Raw genomic sequence first — 20888 nt, 5'->3', positions numbered from 1 at the left:
AGCTTGATAGCATCCGCGTACGAGGTCGCGTCTTGGATGACCGAGTACACTCGGTGGTTCACTTTGGAGGTCAGGACATCCAGTTTGTCCTCGTCCGATTTGATTGCTTCGGAGGCGGTCAGGAATTTTTCGAAACACTTAAGCCAGTGAGTAAACTTGGTGGATGAGTCCGCCTCCCGATGATCTAAGTCCAGGCATGCTGGTGTGAGGATCTTCTCCATTATAAAAATGTTGTTAATAAAATTGATGCGCTATCAATTACTCATAAAAGACTGAGAGTTAGAAGAGTAACTAAAGGCTTTTATTAACAACAGAATGGAGGTCTGCCTCGAGTGGTCGACCGGTCCAGGATACCAAGGGCTGGGGAGCAGTCACCTTTATACTAGGACCTGTGGGAGGAGTCAGCCGAGGCATGTCCAGGCATGTACACAGTGGAATACAAACAGGACAAACAGGAATACAAACAGTGGTTTACCACAACACCCAAGTGGCTGCCCGTGTGTGTTATTAGTTGGTATGATTGCACTAGGATGAGGGCAGGTGTGAGGGGTGGCTAGTAAGATGGGGATGTGATAATGTAGATAGAGAGAGAGGGATGGGTGGATGTGCAAGGTATGATGGTGTGAATAAGGATGTGCAGGAGTAGGGCAGAGAAGGCAGAGTGATGGGGATGTGATGAGAGGCACGGCAGGATGAAGTTGAGTGTGGCTTTGTACTAACATTTCCTGATCTAATGAGATCATTGAAACGTTTGTGGCACTGCACCCGGGTCCTGCTGAACACATCCCTGCTTGTGACCTCCTCTGCAATCTGCAACCAAGCTGTTTTGGTCTCCTGGGGAAGTCTCTTCTGCCCATCGGAAGGGAAGAGGACCTCCCTGCGCTCTCTGACTCTCTCCATAGGGAGTCATCTGAGAACCTGGATGCAGCCCTCTGCCTCTGTGCAGTCATTGTCAGTGTTTGCAGCACTCCAATGCTGCAGTGCACTGACAGCATTATGTTACATTAACCTTCAAATCTAATGTGGCCATGGTCCCTTTAAAGATCCCGGCTGAAAACGCATCATGAATGACGTCACCAGACCCACTACATCACATTGGACCGGGTAACGCGTAGGGTGTGCTTAATAGGCCTCATTAAGGTAAATTCATTTTCAACAGCGGGATGGAACCAGCAGTGGGGTCGCGACCCGCCACGGACATCGGCCGCACCGGACCCACCCAGGTAAGGAAAATTCTGGCCACAATCTTTGGTTTTTAAAAGATCAGTGCACAGATATTTGAGAATACATACAACTCTTTTACTAGGGGAGAGAAATTCAGTATCGCCCCGTTTGGGGCGCGATTATCGGCCGGGTGCAAAGTTTAGCGCCTGGCGCTAATTATCGCCTCCGACTGCAAACTTGGCTTTTATCGCCCCTGGAGGTGATTGGAACACTAAATCAGGCACTGCATACCTGTCTTAAGCCGTAAAGGCCGAGGAGCAAGGTGCTAATTCAGAACGCTGACGAAGCTCATGTAATGTCAGTCGCCAGCCAGTTCTTAAAGGGGATTGGGTCGATCTTGCTCTCCATCCACACCTTGCTCATTGCAACCTTGAATCTAGGCCTGGAGAGACCTGTACATAAAATCTGTTGGAAAGAACATGGAGAGGCCCAGGGAAAGAGCTCAGAGTGCAGCCCCCATAGTCTCTTCTAAATCGATGCAAGGAAGATCAAATAAAAAAGAACCTGCAAAGTGCTGCTCAGTACCCAAAACTCCTCAACACAGCTTTGAATATCTCCTGCAGTTTCTCTCTCTCACTGAGAATGCGTGGTGAAAAAATTTCGCAGACAAAAAGATGGCAGGAAGTGGTCGCCTTTAAATAGCGCTCCCCCAGTCCCTTCCCGACTGTAAAACGCTCCCCTCAACCTGTTGTTGCTAGCGGCAGGTGGTAAGACAGGGGGTGCCACTCAATATCCGGTCCGGAGCACTACCGGGGCGTTGCACGTTCGACTGATGTCACGATCTGCGGATACAGGAGATCATGGCGGTAGTGTTTAGCGCTGCCGCAAAACGTCTAGTCAATTTCGTGAGCGGCGCAAACATCACCGCACACGGGAGCTAGTTGCTTTGCACCACATTAGCGCCCTCTTAAAGCACTAGCGGGAGGCGCAAACAAACCAAATTTTTCCCCCTAGGTCCTTTAGTTAAACAGAAGGTGAAATGGGTGAAACAGGTTGCTAATAAGAAGCCTTCCTCTATAGAACTTAAGAATTTGTAGAAACTGAAGACGACCATTAGGCCCAAAAAGCCATTTTTTTTTCCAGCTTTCCCTTTTGTCAACTTCCCTCAATTGGTAGCACTGTCGCATCTGAATTAAAAGGTTATGGCTTTCAGCCCCTTATCAAAGTTCTGAACTCATAATCAAGCTGGACACTCCAGCACAGCACTCCGAGACGGCTGCATTATCAGAGCTGTTGTCATTTGGATAAGGTATTAAATCAAGGCCCTATCACGCCTTCCCAGTCGTTCAGATGGATGTTAAAAATTCCATGGCACTCTTCAACTAAGAACAATAGGGAGTTTTCTTATTGTCCTGACCAACATTCCTCCCATAACCACCACCACCAAAAGCAGATGAACTAGTCATTTACCTCATAGGACATTGCTGCCACATTTGTCTATATAACACTCACTGTACTTCAAAATTCATTGTGTGAAATGCTCGAGACATCACAATGTGAGAAAGTGCTATGTAATTGAAGAATTATTATTCACAGATCAGACTCACCTACCTGCCCCCTCATCAGATTTCTCCATTCCTTCTCTGCCAGAAATGCATCTAATGGGCTCTGCCCACTCAATGGTCTTCCCTGGTAACTTGCTCCACAAATGTATTACACTTTTGGGTGAAAAAGATTGCCGCAACTTAACTTTTCTCTTCTAATTTTCTAAACCATTCACCTTAGTGAAAAAAAGCAAAATACTGCGGATGCTGGAAATACAAAATAAAAACAGAAAACACTCAGCAGGTCAGGCAGCATCTGTGGAGAGAGAAACAGAGTTAACATTTCAGGTCGATGACCTTTCATTACCAAGTACAAAATAGTGAACTAAAGACACACTGTCTGCATGAATCAGGCAGGTGCATAAATTAGCCAGATTCCCTTTGCTAGGGTGGACTGTGATTGAAATGTTAATGTTTGCCACATTTCACAGCAACAGATATGTAATTATCAGTTGTGGAAAATGCCAGTAAGAAAATACAACTGTTACAGCTTTCCGATCTCCTTTTGTTCATTTTTCCTCTCTCTCTTCCCTGCTTTACTTTCTTCTTGCTTTTTCTCATTTTATTTTCACATTTTCTCTACCAGACCCTCTTTCTACAGCATGAGAAGACCACTGAATACAGAGCAATATATTTATCAAGCCAAATTCTCCATTGAACACATAGCATCTCTGGGGCTCCATCTCAAGGTAAGAGTTACTTTAAAAGAATTTGAAGGAAAATGTCTCCTACATTGCGCTGCGTGGGTTGGCTTTCAAACACTGTTTGGACTACATAAATGAAGTGAAGTGCGAGCATTTATCTTCAATGGAGACCTACTGTGCCTGATTTGGGGAACAGGTACAGATCAAATAGGACAAATACAGCGATACAGGCAACAAAATGGTTGAGGAATTAAAATCCACATTGGAAGCCTCACGCTGAAAGCTCACTACAGTGCCGCTACAGTTCTCGTACAGCAGCGGCTTTGTCTCTCCCGAGACTGTGCGTTTTTACCTTCTTCCTGTATCTCTTCTTGACTCTGCTCACGCGGGAATTGAGGGCGGACCTGCTGTACAGCCGGCAGACGCTCCTCGATATCGGGGTCGATTACGTGCGGCTCACACTCGGCGCCATCGATCTGCCTCCCGACACCGCTCGATCCCCGGGGCCAGCGTGGCGTCCTCTCCCAGCCGTAAGTCGGCGCAGACCGCGCAGAGAGCGCAAACAGAAGCGGGGCAAGAGGGCCGGAATCCACAACAGGTTAAAGAGGGCCCCACACAAACCCTCCCTCCCAAGTATTTTCCTGGCCAACGTTAGGTCACTGGAAAATAAAATGGATGAGATCAAACTTGATCTCTCCTCACAGAAAAGGACAAAGGAATGCTGCGCCATGATCTTCACAGAGACCTGGTTGAACAACGGCATCCCTGACATCACATCCAGCTAGAAGGACGCACGGTCTTCCGCGCCGACAGAACTGCAGACTCCGGTAAGAGCAAGGGAGGCGGTTTGTGCATTTACACTAACAATGCCTGGTGCACTAACACGGACATAATCGATAGATCCTGTTCTGCTGATTTGGAATTCCTCATGGTAAGGTGCAGACCCTTCTACCTGCCTCGGGAATTCACGGCTGTTATCATCACTGCGGTCTACATCCCACCACATGCTAATGCCAAACTAGCACTGAAGGACCTCTACAGGGCCATCAGCGAACAACAAACTGCACACCCGGATGGAGCCTTTATCGTCGCGGGGGACTTCAATCACATAAACTTAAAATCTGTACTCCCGAAATTTCACCAGAATGTTTCCTGCCCCACAAGAGGGGAGTACACACTGGACCAAGTCTACACGAGCATTGTAGATGCTTATAAGGCCATTCCCTGCCCCCACCTTGGGAAGTCTGACCACCTCGCCTTGTTTCTAGCCCCGGCATACAAACCGCTCATCAAAAGAGTGAAAACATCAGTAAGAGCAGTGAAAGTATGGCCAGAGGGGGCAGTCTCGGAGCTTCAGGATTGCTTCGAAAGCACTGATTGGAGCATGTTTGGCCATACTGACATCGAGGAATACGCATCCACAGTGCTAATCTACATCAACAGTTGCGTCGAGGTCATCACGACCCATAAAAATATCAGGACATATCCCAACCAGAAACCCTGGGTGAACGGGGAGGTCCGCTCGCTGTTGAAAGCACGCAACGTAGCATTTAAATCTGGCGACGCGGCGGCTTACAGTGCAGCTAGGACCAACCTAAAAAAGGGTATCAGGACTGCCAAAAGAAAACAGACACTGCAGATTGAGGATCATTTCCACAACAACTCGGACCCCCGGCGCATGTGGCAAGGCATCCAGTCTATCACTGACTATAAGAGTAAAAACACCAGCCCCCCGGTTAGCGATGCCTCCCTTCTGGAGGAGCTTAACAACTTCTACGCTCGCTTTGACAGGGACAACAGGGAGCCGGCTACCAAAGCCTTGCCATCCCCGGAAGACCAGGTGCTCACTCTGTCCACCTCCGACGTAAGGGGTGTTCTACGCGGAGTGAACACACGTAAGGCTGCTGGACCTGACAGCATCCCTGGACGGGTACTCAAGGAATGTGCTGATCAGCTGGCTGATGTCTTCACCGCCATCTTCAATCTGTCACTGGCCCAGGCAGTAGTCCCTACATGCTTTAAGACCACCACCATTATCCCTGTGCCAAAGCAAACGGCTGTGACGTGTCTGAATGACTATCGACCTGTCGCACTCACAACCATCATAATGAAGTGTTTCGAGAGACTGGTCCTGGCTCACATCAAAGCCAGTGTTCCCGCCTCTCTTGACCAACACCAGTTTGCCTATCGCGCAAACAGATCAACGGAGGATGCAATCACAACTGCTCTTCATTCTGCATTGAAACACTTAGACGGTAAAGAGACCTACATCAGAATGCTGTTCATAGACTACAGCTCAGCATTCAATACCATCGTCCACAACAAGCTGGCCACCAAACTCCACACTCTTGGCCTGAACACTTCCCTTTGCAACTGGACCCTGGACTTCCTAACTAATAGACCCCAGTCTGTCAAATTAGGTAACCACACCTCCGCCCCCCCTGACCCTGAACACGAGGGCCCCACAAGGTTGCGTGCTGAGCCCCCTCCTCTACTCCCTCTTCACCCACGACTGTGTGGCTGTTCATGGTTCCAACACCATCATCAAGTTTGCGGATGACACCACGGTGGTAGGCCAGATCACCAACAACGATGAGTCAGCCTACAGGGAGGAGGTCCAGTACCTCGTGAAGTGGTGCGCTGACAACAACCTGGCCCTTAACATCAAGAAAACCAAGGAAATCATTGTGGACTTCAGGAAGTCTAAAGGCGGAAGACACACCCCCATCCACATCCAAGGGGCTGAGGTGGAAAGGGTGGGCAGCTTTAAGTTCCTCGGAGTCCACATCACGGAAGACCTCTCCTGGTCCCTCAACACCTCCTCTTTGGTGAAGAAGGCCCAGCAGCGCCTATATTTCCTAAGGAGGCTGAAGGGATGTAACCTGTCACCCCGGATCCTCTCTAACTTTTACCGCTGCACAATAGAGAGCATCCTGACGAACTGTATCACAGTGTGGTATAGCAGCTGTACCTCCTATGACCGGAAAGCCCTGCAGCGGGTAGTCAAAACTACCCAACGCATTACCGGCACCCGGCTACCGACCATTGAGAACATCTACCAGAAACGCTGTCTACGGAGGTCATTGACCATCATCAAAGACCCTGCCCATCCCAGCCACAGTTTGTTCGCCCCTCTGCCATCTGGGAGACGCTACAGATGCATTCGCACCCGCACGACCAGGTTTAGGAAGAGCTTCTTTCCCAGGGCTGTCATCCTACTGAACTCTGCCAATAAACTCTAAAGCCTGCACATCTGTCAATGCACTTTATTATGTTTATGTTTATGTTACAAGCCAAATGTATGTTAAATGTCTTAATCAAAATGTACACTCTCGGGAGCCGCAAGCTTACATTTCGTTGTCCTGCACTTGTGCACTAACAATGACAATAAAGTTGATTATTATTATTATTATTATTATGAATGTTAGTCATGGCTTCATCCAACATACACATGTGTACTTTCCAATATCAGTCATTGGACAATGATCAGGACCAGCAATCCTTTCTTATTTCCCCATCTTAGCCCAGGAGAGCTGAATCCACCGTAGCATCCCCATCTGAGATTAACTAAGTCAGCACAGACCATGGATCAAGCCTGGGGGCGTACTCTATGGCCTATTACCACATCAGGTCATTAGAAGAGTGACAAAAACTTTTTAATGATGATGTTAATGAGAAACCAAGATAATGAGCTTTGGCCTTGCAGGATGCGATCGATGTCAAAAATAGGAGAAGGCAAGATGGATGTATCAGGAAGCACTGGTTAGGTGACATAAAAGCCTAACGGTTGCAAGAAGAATTAAGGGAAATAAGGAGTTCCATAGTTTTGAAGTTCTGGCAAAGAATACGTTAGAGTGGGAGATAGAGTAATGAGTTGATTTCAGCACAGTGAGGATACGGGGAGGAGGAGGCATGTATCGGATGGTATGGAGCCATTAAAATGCCCTGCACACAGTGGCACTAAAATTGCGCAGGCTGCTGCATGAACCGGCACACAAATGAGCTGAGCATGCCAGCAATGTGAGGCCAGTTAATTTGCAAAAATTTTTATCATTTGGTTGTGTTGCTTATGAAGCAGTGAGACTGCCTGGGCCACAACGTCAGGCACGGGTCGTTAGCCAGGTAATCTTCCAGCATAGGGTGAGGGGGCACTGGACACTGGATGGGAGCAAGGGGCAGCGAGAGTGGGAACATTGAGCAAGGGGGGGCAAAGAGCCAGGAATTTGTTTTTTTTTAAACATTGCAGCCTCCTTTTCAGCACCCGTTCCAAACAGGCGCACCACAGCTGGAGCCCTGCTGAGGCAACCCAGCCGTGTTATGGGACAACCTCCTAACTTACATTTAAGTCAGCGACCTAATAGTCCCAGTGCACAGCTTGTGCGCTGGCTCCTAATGCTGGGGTGGGCCCAGTGTGTTATAAACCACCGTTGTATTATATGTTCCTGAATTGGCAACTCGGGAGGAGCGGGGGGGGAAAAATAGTTCAAGGGAGCAAAGATCACAGTAATATCAATAAATAGGGAATAACAAGAAAGTGACAGGAGTTTTGGGCTAGAGGTGAGACAGGGATCAGGCAACAAGCTTTTTCTTTAAATATTCTTTAAATAGCATCTAAATATTTGAAATTGCTTCAGTATATATTAATTATCAGAAAAATTATCAGTGTCAGTTTGCATAACCGCCAACATCCTTCATTGTTCTTGCAAGTTCAGCCTCAAATCCACAGAGTCAGAACTTAGTTGTTCTCATTGAATTGATTCATTTCCAGACTGTTAGTTAAGATGGAATGAATATTATAAGTACAGTACAACCAATTCCTGTTAAATGAATACACAGCTTATGACATTATTTATTTACTGGTTGGAAATGGTCACTAATGTGGAATTGTGTTGCAATATTAATCCTTATGTTAAGCCTGGATTTCCTAAGCAGTGTTATTTTAATATGGGTAAACATCACTGTCAAAATAGCCTGACTGGAAAATCCAAGCTAATATTCATGTATACTGTTAATAGCAGTAAAAAAAATTGCTTCAAAGTTAAAATAATGTACTTTTGGAGAATAAGCAAAAGAAGTTACTGCATATGATGTGATGCGTGCACAAGTTAAAATTGTGCACTTCCTAAAATAGGCAGTTATTAGATGGCAAAATGTCCTGTACTTTTCCAGTGATTGCTTTCATCATTATTGATGTTTATCACAAATAACAAATAGTCTGTATAACAAATTGAAATAAAGAATAGATTTGCCTTTCTAATCTAGGCTTTATTAACTTAAAAATCCTGTAGCACATCTTCAACACCCAGTCCCAACTAAAGGCTGGAAAGAACTGAATTTAAGATGGCCACCACAAATCACATGACATCAACTACCAATGAGATTACAGCATATATCCCAAGGCAGGAAACAAACAACCAATCACAATACTTCTTACTAAACGTAAAGAATAATCACCACATTCACCCCTCCTTTTAAAATATACTCCAACCTAAATAACCTTTACAATTTATAATTAATTATTTACAACTAAAACTATGCACAGACAAAATAAAACTATTCAACATGACACAATACTAAGTGAGCAACAACAAATAGTAACATTGCACATAAGTATTAAGTATCTCTCAACTAAAACAATATAATATAATATTTCAACAATTTTAAAACATTACTATCAATTTAAAAGTCCATTTTCAATCGGTCGACCGGATATCTTGTTCGTGTCGACCTTCTTAACCTTGGTGAAATTCCTTGCCCTCCCACACCAGGAGACACTGAAGTATCTTCTGCAGGAAGGCTATCCATATCCCGATTTTCAACGGTTTCCGGATTAGAAATCCCATCAGGAGGTAAACTGGGACGGTCATGAACATCCATCGAGGGCTGACTAATAGAAGTATAATTATCTGCAGTCGGATTGGAAATATTTGTAGTATCTGTAACAGCATCCACATTACCTGAATCATGACTATTGTTAATATCCTCAGAAGAGGGCTGGCCACCACAAGGAGCCAAGTCTTTAATTGAAACGGTACTTTCTTTCCCATCTTGGAATCGAATATGAGCATATTGGGAATTTGCCTCCAACAGCTCCACCTCCTCCACTAAAGGATCATATTTTGACAATCTAACATGGCGTCGAAGCAGCACAGGTCCCTGCATAGTAAGCCATGAAGGTACCGAATATCCCGTAGTAGATCTCCGCGGATAGTTAAAGAGCCTTTCATGGGGGGTCACATTAGTAGCCGTTGAAAGCAATGATCTAATGGAATGCAGGGCATCAGGCAGTACCATTTCCCACTGTGTATTCTTAAGGTTCCGGGATGTCAAAGCCAACATAACTGCCTTCCAGATCACCCCATTGTATCGTTCGCACTGTCCATTACCCTGGGGATTATACGGGGTAGTTCTGCTAGTAGAAATTCCCCGACTCTGAAGGTATTCCTTCAACTGGGAAGACATAAAAGAACCTCCCTGATCCGAATGGATATACGCAGGCATCCCAAAGATGACAAAAATTTGAGTCAGACATTTGATAACTGTAGCAGCTGATACATCTGTGCAAGGAAAAGCAAAAGGGAGCCTTGAAAACTCATCCACAACAGTAAATATATATCGGTTTTGAGTAGTTGAAGGAAGAGGCCCCTTAAAATCGACGCTCAAACGTTCAAAAGGAGAAGTAGCCTTTATAAGATCTCGTTGAGGCTTAAAGAAATTCGGTTTACACCGAGCACAGATAGAACATGATGAAGACATCCGCTTGACGTCTTCAACTGAAAAGGGCAAATTCTTACTGCGTACGAAGTGTATCATCCTCATAACCCCAGGATGGCATAAGGCATTGTGAAGATTAATAAGCGTATCTCCGTGAATCACAGAACAATAAGCCCTCGACAGCGCATCAGCAGCAACATTGTCCTTCCCCGGACGATAAACTATATCAAAATGGTAACATGCCAACTCAATCCTCCACCTCATTATTTTATCATTCTTAATCTTTCCAAAATGTTTGACATCAAACATAAAGGACACAGACTTTTGATCAGTTACCAACGTAAAATGTCGCCCCGATAAATAATGTCTCCATTTACGCAGTGCTTCTACTATTGCATATGCCTCTTTCTCTATTGAAGAATGCCTTTTTTCACTATTGTTCAAGGTACATGAGAAAAAGGCCACAGGCCTTCCATTTTGGTTCAGAGTAGCCCCAATTGCAAAATCAGAAGCGTCCGTCTCAATCACAAAAGGAACCTGCTCATCAATAGAATGCACAACTGCTCCAAGGATATCCTTTTTAAAATTATCAAAACACGTCCTGGCCTCCCATGATAGAGGATATGTCGTAACCCGAATAAGAGGCCGGATCTTCTGTGAAAAATTTGCAATCCAATTAGAATAGTAAGAAAACAGTCCAACAACTCGTTGCAAAGCCTTAGAATTAGTAGGACAAGGTAAATCAATCAATGGTCGCAGACGTTCTGGGTCTGGTTTAATCTTGTTTCCCGAGATAATGTACCCCAGTAGATTTACCTCAGTGGTCGAAAAGGTACACTTCTCTTTATTGAAAGTTAAACCAACTTTTTCCGCAGCTTGAAGGAATCTTTCTAAATTAGAATCATGCTCCACCCTTGATTTGCCACACACCGTGATGTCATCTAAGTATGAAAAGGTGTCAGAGAGAGAGTTATCACTTATAAAAGCATCCATTGCCCGTTGAAAACAAGCAACACCATTAGTAACACCAAATGGTATTCGGCAAAACTGATACAGCTTTCCACCAGCCTCAAAGGCCGTATATGGTTGATCCTTCTTAACAATAGGAATCTGATGATAAGCACTCTTTAGGTCAATACTGCTAAAAACCTTATACTGAGATACTTTATTGATAAGCTCATCAATCTTAGGCAAAGGGTACGCATCTAATTGAGTATACCTATTAATAGTTTGGGAATAGTCTATCACCATTCGTTTCTCATGTCTCTCGTTAGTCGTGACAACTACCTGTGCCCGCCAAGGCGAACAACTAGGTTCAATGATTCCTTCCAATAAGAGACGTTGAACTTCAGAATTAATAAATTATCTATCCTGACTGCTATACCTTCTTGACTTGGTAGCAATTGGCTTACAATCCGGCATCAAATTGGAAAAAAGTGATAATGGAGAAATGGATAAAGAGGTTAATCCACAAATAGATAAAGGTGGCTTAGTCCCTCCAAATGAAAGACTGAGAGACTCGTGTAACTGAAGCACATCATGACCAATCAAAATATCCGCACAGAGATTAGGCAAAACAGATAGGCGTATATCAGTATACGTATTACCTAGAAGAACCAATTTCACAAGGCAACAACCAGCTACTTGTGAAGTGAGAGTCGTCTGAGCCATACACACCTGATAGGAAACAGGCGAAATTTTCAAATGCTTCTCCTTTGCAAACTGAAGACTTATAAAACTTTCGGTACTGCCCGTATCTATAAGGGCCTTCACTTCCAACCCATTAACTTGGGCCGTAACTATAGCTTTGTTTAGGCCATGAGCAAATGCAGCAGAAATTGATGCAATAAACGCCCTATCTAAAGGCTGAATAGTCACAGAGGAGGTAATTGAACCTAATGATTTACACACACGTGCGTAATGACCTCTCTTGCCGCATTTACTACACACAGCCTCCCGAGCAGGACACTTCAGACGAGGGTGCCGGACGTTCCCACAAAAATAACACTTCTGAATCCTAGAGGCAACTGCCGCTGAAGTAGAAACTGTTTCAGAATCTAGTAAACCACTCCTATTAAGTCCACATAATTCCTTTTCATCCGGAACTGCCGAAACCACAGTCACAGGCCGATTAAAAAGAACATAAGAATCCGAACTTCTCTGAGCCACATCCAATGTAGAAGCTTGCTCAAAAGCACTCTTAAGATCCAAAGTCTTATTTTCTAACAACCGCTGACGAATTGATCTAGACAGTAATCCATTAATAAAAGCATCCCGTACCGATTCTTCCTTATATTCTTCAGCCGTCACGGCCTTATAATTACAGTTAACACTAAGGCACCGAAGTGCTTGCAAATAAGTATCCAAAGATTCTCCCACCTGCTGCCTACGGGCAGATAGAAGGTGACGTGCAAATACCTCATTCTTTGGTTTAACAAAAATCTTTTCCAATGTAGAAATAGCCACTTCGTAAGTTTTACAGTCCAAAATATACTTATACACATCCGGAGCAATGTAGTTGATCAGCATATTCAGCTTATTTAGAGACTCTTGATCCAACACGCCCAAAAAGTTTTTAAATGTACAATACCAGTGTTTCCATTTATCATCCACTCCTGCAGAATTAGGGTCAGCATTGAATCGTTCTGGTTGAAGATATCGCTCCATTCTGACATAAAGTTAATAAATTGAAATAAAGAATAGATTTGCCTTTCTAATCTAGGCTTTATTAACTTAAAAATCCTGTAGCACATCTTTCAACACCCAGTCCCAACTAAAGGCTGGAAAGAACTGAATTTAAGATGGCCACCACAAATCACATGACATCAACTACCAATGAGATTACAGCATATATCCCAAGGCAGGAAACAAACAACCAATCACAATACTTCTTACTAAACATAAAGAATAATCACCACATTCACCCCTCCTTTTAAAATATACTCCAATCTAAATAGCCTTTACAATTTATAATTAATTATTTACAACTAAAACTATGCACAGACAAAATAAAACTATTCAACATGACACAATACTAAGTGAGCAACAACAAATAGTAACATTGCACATAAGTATTAAGTATCTCTCAACTAAAACGATATAATATAATATTTCAACAATTTTAAAACATTACTATCAATTTAAAAGTCCATTTTCAATCGGTCGACCAGATATCTTGTTCGTGTCGACCTTCTTAACCTTGGTGAAATTCCTTGCCCTCCCACACCAGGAGACACAGAAGTATCTTCTGCAGGAAGGCTATCCATATCCCGATTTTCAACGGTTTCCGGATTAGAAATCCCATCAGGAGGTAAACTGGGACAGTCATGAACATCCATCGAGGGCTGACTAATAGAAGTATAATTATCTGCAGTTGGATTGGAAATATTTGTAGTATCTGTAACAGCATCCACATTATCTGAATCATGACTATTGTTAATATCCTCAGAAGATGGCTGGCCACCACAAGGAGCCAAGTCTTTAATTGAAACGGTACTTTCTTTCCCATCTTGGAATCAAATATGAGCATATTGGGAATTTGCCTCCAACAGCTCCACCTCCTCCACTAAAGGATCATATTTTGACAATCTAACATGGCGTCGAAGCAGCACAGGTCCCTGCATAGTAAGCCATGAAGGTACCGAATATCCCGTAGTAGATCTCCGCGGATAGTTAAAGAGCCTTTCATGGGGGGTCACATTAGTAGCCGTTGAAAGCAATGATCTAATGGAATGCAGGGCATCAGGCAGTACCATTTCCCACTGTGTATTCTTAAGGTTCCGGGATGTCAAAGCCAACATAACTGCCTTCCAGATCACCCCATTGTATCGTTCGCACTGTCCATTACCCTGGGGATTATACGGGGTAGTTCTGCTAGTAGAAATTCCCCGACTCTGAAGGTATTCCTTCAACTGGGAAGACATAAAAGAACTTCCCTGATCCGAATGGATATACGCAGGCATCCCAAAGATGACAAAAATTTGAGTCAGACATTTGATAACTGTAGCAGGAAACAAACAACCAATCACAATACTTCTTACTAAACATAGAGAATAATCACCACACAAACATATCCAATTTCTCTCCATAATTTCCTAATACATTTCTCACAGGGATGTTGTTGATAAATAACAGATTGAGGGTTGCTTAACTCTCTCTTGAGATACGAGACTCAACAAAGAATCCCTCTTTCATGCAAGGGTAAATTTAGTAATCGCACACACCTTGGAGAGAGACACACTCAAAGGGAGGGCTGGTCAGAGAATTGGTGCTACAATCTTTGACTCGAGCTCCCTTCAAGTGCAGCTCCCTGGTAGGAGTCCGCTATTGCTGAATTTACCCTATAGTGCTGTCACGTCTCAGGGTTTTTGGGCCATTTTCCCCCAAATCAATTTAGAAATGAGTTATATTTAAATGGTGTGTTGTAAATCAAAGTGGGTTCATACAAGTTTAAAATTCTCTCCACTGAGACAAAGAGGTATTTATTTGTTAACAATTCAGGCCACTTTGGTCTGGGAAGGGAGCCCGGCTTAGTGCGATAAAATTAACTCATCTTAAGCTCAGTGCTGGTTAGAACCACAAGGCTGACTAAGAAAAGTTACGTTAGCCATTAACGCATGATAGTGTGGAACGGTTTATTATTTTTTCTTATTCACAGAGGGGTTTGAAGGTAAATGAAATAAGCGAGTTTTTATTATAACTATTACTTTATATATTCACTTGCTGTTTGTAAAATAAAGAAGCTTATCGATTCATTGGTCTCACTAAAGTGTTTTCAGCCTACTGAATGATTGGATAAGCACACCAGGACACGGTATCCAGTTCAGAACACAAGGGGGTGCTACTATGATGTCCCTGGGTTACTCTATCATATGAATAGATATTGGGTAGTATAGGCACACTCCTGAACGTAGATATAGGGGACACTTACGAGAGCAAGTAGCATCTTGAGAGAATATGTAAGACAGACCTGAAATTTATACTAACTGTGCTCAAATGTATAGCTGAGACTCAGCACCCCTGCTCCTCCTGGCCCCACAAGAAAAGTTTAAAAAAGCCTTACCTTAAATGGCCTCTTCTGGTCCCAGATCCTCTTTTCACTTGACATTGCCTGCTAGGAAAAGCCGCAGCAGCTTCCCGTTCAGGCCTGCATTAAAATAGCAATCGGGGCCTGATGGCATTACAGGACCCCGATCTGCATACCTCAATAATGACCCCACCATCTTAGCCGCCCGACCAGAAGCCCGAGTCAAAATCACAAACGGTGGGAACCCGGCAGCTGGAGGACAGGTAAGTAAGCTGACCAATTTTAACTGCCCACCTGCCCAGTTTCATTAGGGGCAGTTTCTCAGAATGGTTGGAACTGGGTAGCAGTGTCCCATGGGATTCTATTCTATGACCACTTCTGTTCACTGTGTACATCAAAGATTTGGATATAGGGCTAGAGAGAGTGTGTCCAAATTTACAGACATTACTAAATTAGGAGGCATAGTAAATAATTTTGAGGACCAAAGGAAGTTGCAAGGGGATATTGATAAGATGGTGAAATAGGCAAAAAGTGGTAGGTGGAATTGAATATCATTAAACATGAGATGGTACTTTTTGCTTACAAAAGTAATCATTATACAGTACTTTGAATGAGGAAAGCTAGGTGGCGTGGATGAGCAGAGGGGTTTGGGGTTCAGGTTCATTAGACAGTAAAAGTAGCACCTCAAGTGGATAAGACCAGAAAGAAGCTGATGGAACACTGGGTTTTATGGTAAAAAGTATGGAATATAAAAGTTGAGACGTTATTGTGAATCTCTATAAATTCTTATTAAGACCATAGTTTGTGTGCAGTTTTGGGCTCCACATTATAGGAAGGATGTTAAGGCAATAGAGAAGGTTCACATAGATTCAACTGGCTGCTGCCTGGTGTGAGGAAATACAAAGACAAAGAAACACCTGAAAAATTGGGACTGTTTTTGTTAAAACAGAAGAGATTCAGCGGTGATTTGATAATAGTGTTTAAAATTATGAAGGGATGGGGCAGAGTAGATAGAAACAGATTGTTTCCAGTGGTTAGCAGATCTAGAACGAGGGGACATAGATATAAGATCAAGTGTAAGGGATTTAGGACAGAGAGCAGGAGAAACACTTTTTTTACACAAAGGGCTGTGAGGCTGTGGGATCTAATATCAGAGTTAGTGATTGAAGCAGTGACCATGTCAACATTTAAGAATAGATTAGATATGTGGTTGAAGGAAAGGGGAATAAAAGGATATGGGAACAGGACAGGCACATGGGATTGGTGGAGGTTACACACTAACACCGATTGGGCTGGTTTGGCCAAATAGCCTGTTCCCATGTTGTAATTTCTGTTATCCTAAGTAATATAAAGGGTAGCCAAATTCATCGTTGTTGTTTAGAATTATACCTTAGATCCCAATGAGGTGGTGGTAAAGAAACCGCACCCACCAGAAGGTCCCATTATCAATTCCTGGTCTATGTTGAATTATCCAATCTCAGCCAGGGCAGCAGTTGGCATGCTATAATTGGCCACAGCTTATTGGGCTGGGGCTGGGGAGGGAATCAGCCAGGGTCCCCAATTCTGGTTGTTATACAATGACCCATGCTGCAAAGTGCTTAGTTCTGGTTACCAAGGAAGAACTAGATTGAACCTCAGCTGTGATTCCTCCCCATGGTTGAATAGTCTACTACGACTCAATGTCAAGGCTTATACATGAAGAATGATCACTTGGGTGAGGTAATGGAGAACCACTGATGTCTGTGGAACTGTACCTCAGCATGAGTCAAAGTCTTCAGGAGAGTAAGAAAGGAGAAGGAAATGGAAGGAAAAATGAGTTGTACCTTAATACATAGATACATAGAAGATAGGAGCAGGAGTAGGCCATTCGGCCCTTCGTGCCTGCTCCGCCATTTAATGAGATCATGGCTGATCCTTTAATTCAGTATCCCGTCCCCGCCTTCTCTCCGTAACCCTTAACCCCTTTTGCCCGTAGAAATATATCTAATTCCCTCTTAAATATATTTAATGAGTTGGCGTACACTGCCCTCTGTGGCAATGAGTTCCACAGGTTCACCACTCTCTGAGTGAAGAAATTCCCCCTCATCTCTGTCCTAAATGGTTTAGCCCTTATCCTTAAATTATGTCCTTACTATGTTGTAGTATTTTCTTTAAAATACAACTTAAATAAAAATGGAAACATTTTGTTGAAGATACTGTCAATTAATAATAGTACCATATTAGTAGGGTTGGTCTTATTTGCACATTCTGCACTAGTTCAAATACTGACAGTGAAGGTAACTTAAGGAACTTGGTGTCAAGAATACATTTATTCACTGCTGCACATTAGGAAACTTCTATCACCATGTAATTATTCATTTACTAATTTCTGTAAATTTATGGCACACTTTTATATCACAAGCATTCTATTTTCTTGTATTTATCCAAGTGAGCCATTTCTTCTTTATCCCTGCAGAATTTGTGCTGGGCATTTGCTCTCTTTACCTTACCATTCATTTGTAAATGTGCTTCGTGCCACATTAGTTTAGTCTGAGCTTGTTGGTTTTGGGAATGTACTGATCCTGCATGCTCAGCATTCTACCCTTAAAGGTGTTCCACTTGTCTTCTGCTGAATAGTTGTTGAATAGCTTCCCCCAATCTATTTGCTTTAGTAGTTCCTTCATTTAATCAAACTTAACCCTTTAAAATCATCTAACTGGCTCATGGCCTTAGGTATTTCTGACTCCCAGATCATGTTAAACATTACCATTCTCGATAGCAAAATACTGCGGATGTTGGAAATCCGAAATAACAACAGAAAATGCTGGAAAAACTCAGCAGGTCAGGCAACATCCGTGGACAGAAATTTGAGTTGACGTTTCGGGTCGAATCCTTCTTCAAAACTGGAAAGAAAAGATGGATCGGAGGCAGGGCTGCGATCGGACAAAAGAATAAAAGAAACAAAAGAAGTAAAAAAGAGACAATGAAAGGTGTTAGAAGCTAGACGAGATGGTAATAGGCTGAGATTGGGTGTAAAGTGTACTGGCAGGGCAAGGGATAGCTGCCAGGTGTGAGAGCGAAACAAAAGGAAAGGGGGGGGGGAAAGGAGTGGAAAAATTACAAGAAAAAATGAAATAGGGGCCGAGGTTATGATCTGAAATTGTTGAACTCGATATTGAGTCCGGAAGGCTGCAGAGTGCCTAATCGGAAGATGAGGTGCTGTTCCTCGAGTTTACGTTGAGCTTCCGTGGAACAATACAAGAGGCCAAGGACGCTGAGGTCCGAGTGGGAATGGAGCATTGAATTAAAATGACAGGCGACCGGAAGCTCGGGGTCACCCTTACGGACTGAACGGAGGTGTTCCGCAAAGCGGTCACCCAATCTGCGTTTGGTCTCCCCAATGTAGAGGAGACCGCATCGTGAGCAGCGAATACAGTATACAAGATTGCGAGAAGTACAAGTAAATCGCTGTTTCACCTGGAAGGGGTGTTTGGGGCCCTGGACAGTGGGAAGGGGGGAGGTATAGGGGCAGGTGTTACATCTCCTCCGCTTGCACGGGAAGGTGCCAGGCGAAGGGGAAGGGCTGTTTGGGGTGATAGAGGAGTGGACTAGGGTGTCTCGGAGGGAGCGGTCCCTGCGGAATGCTGAAAGGGGAGGGGAGGGGAAGATACGTTTGGTGGTGGGATCACTTTGGAGGTAGCGGAAATGCCGGAGGATGATCCGTTGAATGTGGAGGCTGGTGGGGTGAAAGGTGAGGACACGGGGAACCCTATCATGGTTCCGGGAGGGAGGGGCAGGGGTGAGGGCAGAAGTGCGGGAGATAGAACTGACACGGTCGAGGGCAGTGTCAATCACGGTAGAGGGGAATCCTCGGTTGCGGAAAAAGGAAGACATGTCAGAAGCACTGGTGTGGAAGGTGGCATCGTCGGAGCAGATACGGCGGAGACGGAGAAACTGGGAGAATGGAATAGAGTCCTTACAGGAAGCGGGGTGGGAGGAAGTGTAGTCCAGGTAGCTGTGGGAGTCAGTAGGCTTGTAGTGAATATTGGTCGATAACCTATCCCCAGAGATGGAGACGGAGAAGTCGAGGAAGGGAAGGGAAGAGTCAGAGATGGACCATGTGAAGGTGAGGGAAGGGTGGAAATTGGAGGCAAAGTGAATGAAATTGTCAAGTTCGGGACGAGAGCAGGAAACGGCACCGATACAGTCATCAATGTATCGGAAAAAGAGGTGAGGGAGGGGACCCGAGTAGGACTGGAACAAAGAGTGTTCCACAAAGCCCACGAAAAGGCAAGCATAGCTAGGACCCATGCGGGTACCCATGGCAACACCTTTGATTTGGAGGAAATGAGTGGAGTTAAAGGAGAAGTTGTTCAATGTGAGAACAAGTTCAGCCAGGCGGAGGAGGGTGGTGGTGGATGGGGACTGGTCGGGCCTCTGTTCAAGGAAGAAGCGGAGCGCCCTCAGGCCATCCGGGTGGGGGATGGAGGTGTAGAGGGATTGTACGTCCATGGTGAAAAGGAAGCGGTTGGCCATTCTCTGGTTGATATCCCCCCAGAGGTACTACAACTTTGATTTCATGTACTTTTTCTGGGTATATATTGTTGGTGTTGGTATTTAACAAATACTAGATCAAGATGAGCATTACCATCTTGATTCTTTGTTGCAATGTGTCAAGAACCAGTCATACGTTAAATTTACCAAATCTGACTCTAAACCACTTGGGTTTTATATTCGGTTAATGGAAGAAATTTTAGACCATCTCTGTCTAGACAAGGCCAGGATTTAATTAGGTAAATTTTCAACTTGCCAAATGTAAAACTGGCCTTGTAGATCATATGGCCTTTAGAGAAACCAGCTGATTTCCAATTCCAGCAGCCAACTGATAATTTTTTCAGCCAAATTTAGAAAGGGGAAGAAAGAACAAACGTACATTTATATAGCACCTTTCATGACCTCAGATTGTCCCAAAGTGCTTTATAACCAATGAGGCACCTTTGCAATCATTGTTGTAATGTAGGAAACACAGCAGCCAATTTTCACACAGCAAGATCCTACAAACAGCAATGTGATAATCTGTTCTTCGGATGTTGGTTGAGGGAAAACTATTGACCAGAGCACTGGGGAGAACTCCCCACCTCTTCTTTGAAATAGTGCCATGGGATCTTTTACATCCACCTCGGTTTAACGTCTCATCCGAAAGATGGCATCTTCGACAAGGTAGCACACCCTCAGTACTGCACTGGCGTGTTAGCTTAGATTGTGTGCTCGTCCCTGAAGTGGGGCTTGAACTCATAACCTCTGACACAGAGGCAAGAGTGCTACCAACTGAATCACAGCTGGCACCTAGTTACATGTCATCCTCGGTTCCGAGGGACTGCCTAAGAAGAAGGAGTTACATGAAGAGCAAAACACATGATGGTACTTTCTTATAGTTCTATTACTTTATAATACAGTTACTGGTCAGACATTTGAGCAAATATTGTGAAATTACGTCTAGGCCCCTGGACTTTGAAAAACTTCTTTCAACACAAGTGTTTCAGGAAATAGCAAACCACATATCTCTGCTGAAGATAATCAGCTTTTAAACGTATGAAGTGATGCAATTAACAGTTACTTTTTTCACAACACACTCACTTTTGACATCTTTTGTGAAGTATTAACTAATGAGGCTTTGTTGGATCAACAACTAGGGACCGCAGTGAATCCAAAAACCAAGCATTTACTTGTAGAATTTTTAAAAGTGTGTACCTTTAG

The sequence above is a fragment of the Somniosus microcephalus genome, chromosome 8 (genome assembly GCF_052327205.1).
Source record: "Somniosus microcephalus isolate GS21.2 chromosome 8, FLI_Smic_1.0, whole genome shotgun sequence".
NCBI lineage: Eukaryota > Metazoa > Chordata > Chondrichthyes > Squaliformes > Somniosidae > Somniosus > Somniosus microcephalus.
The sequence above is the reverse complement of the archived record's forward strand: the minus strand, read 5'-3'. Positions refer to the sequence as shown.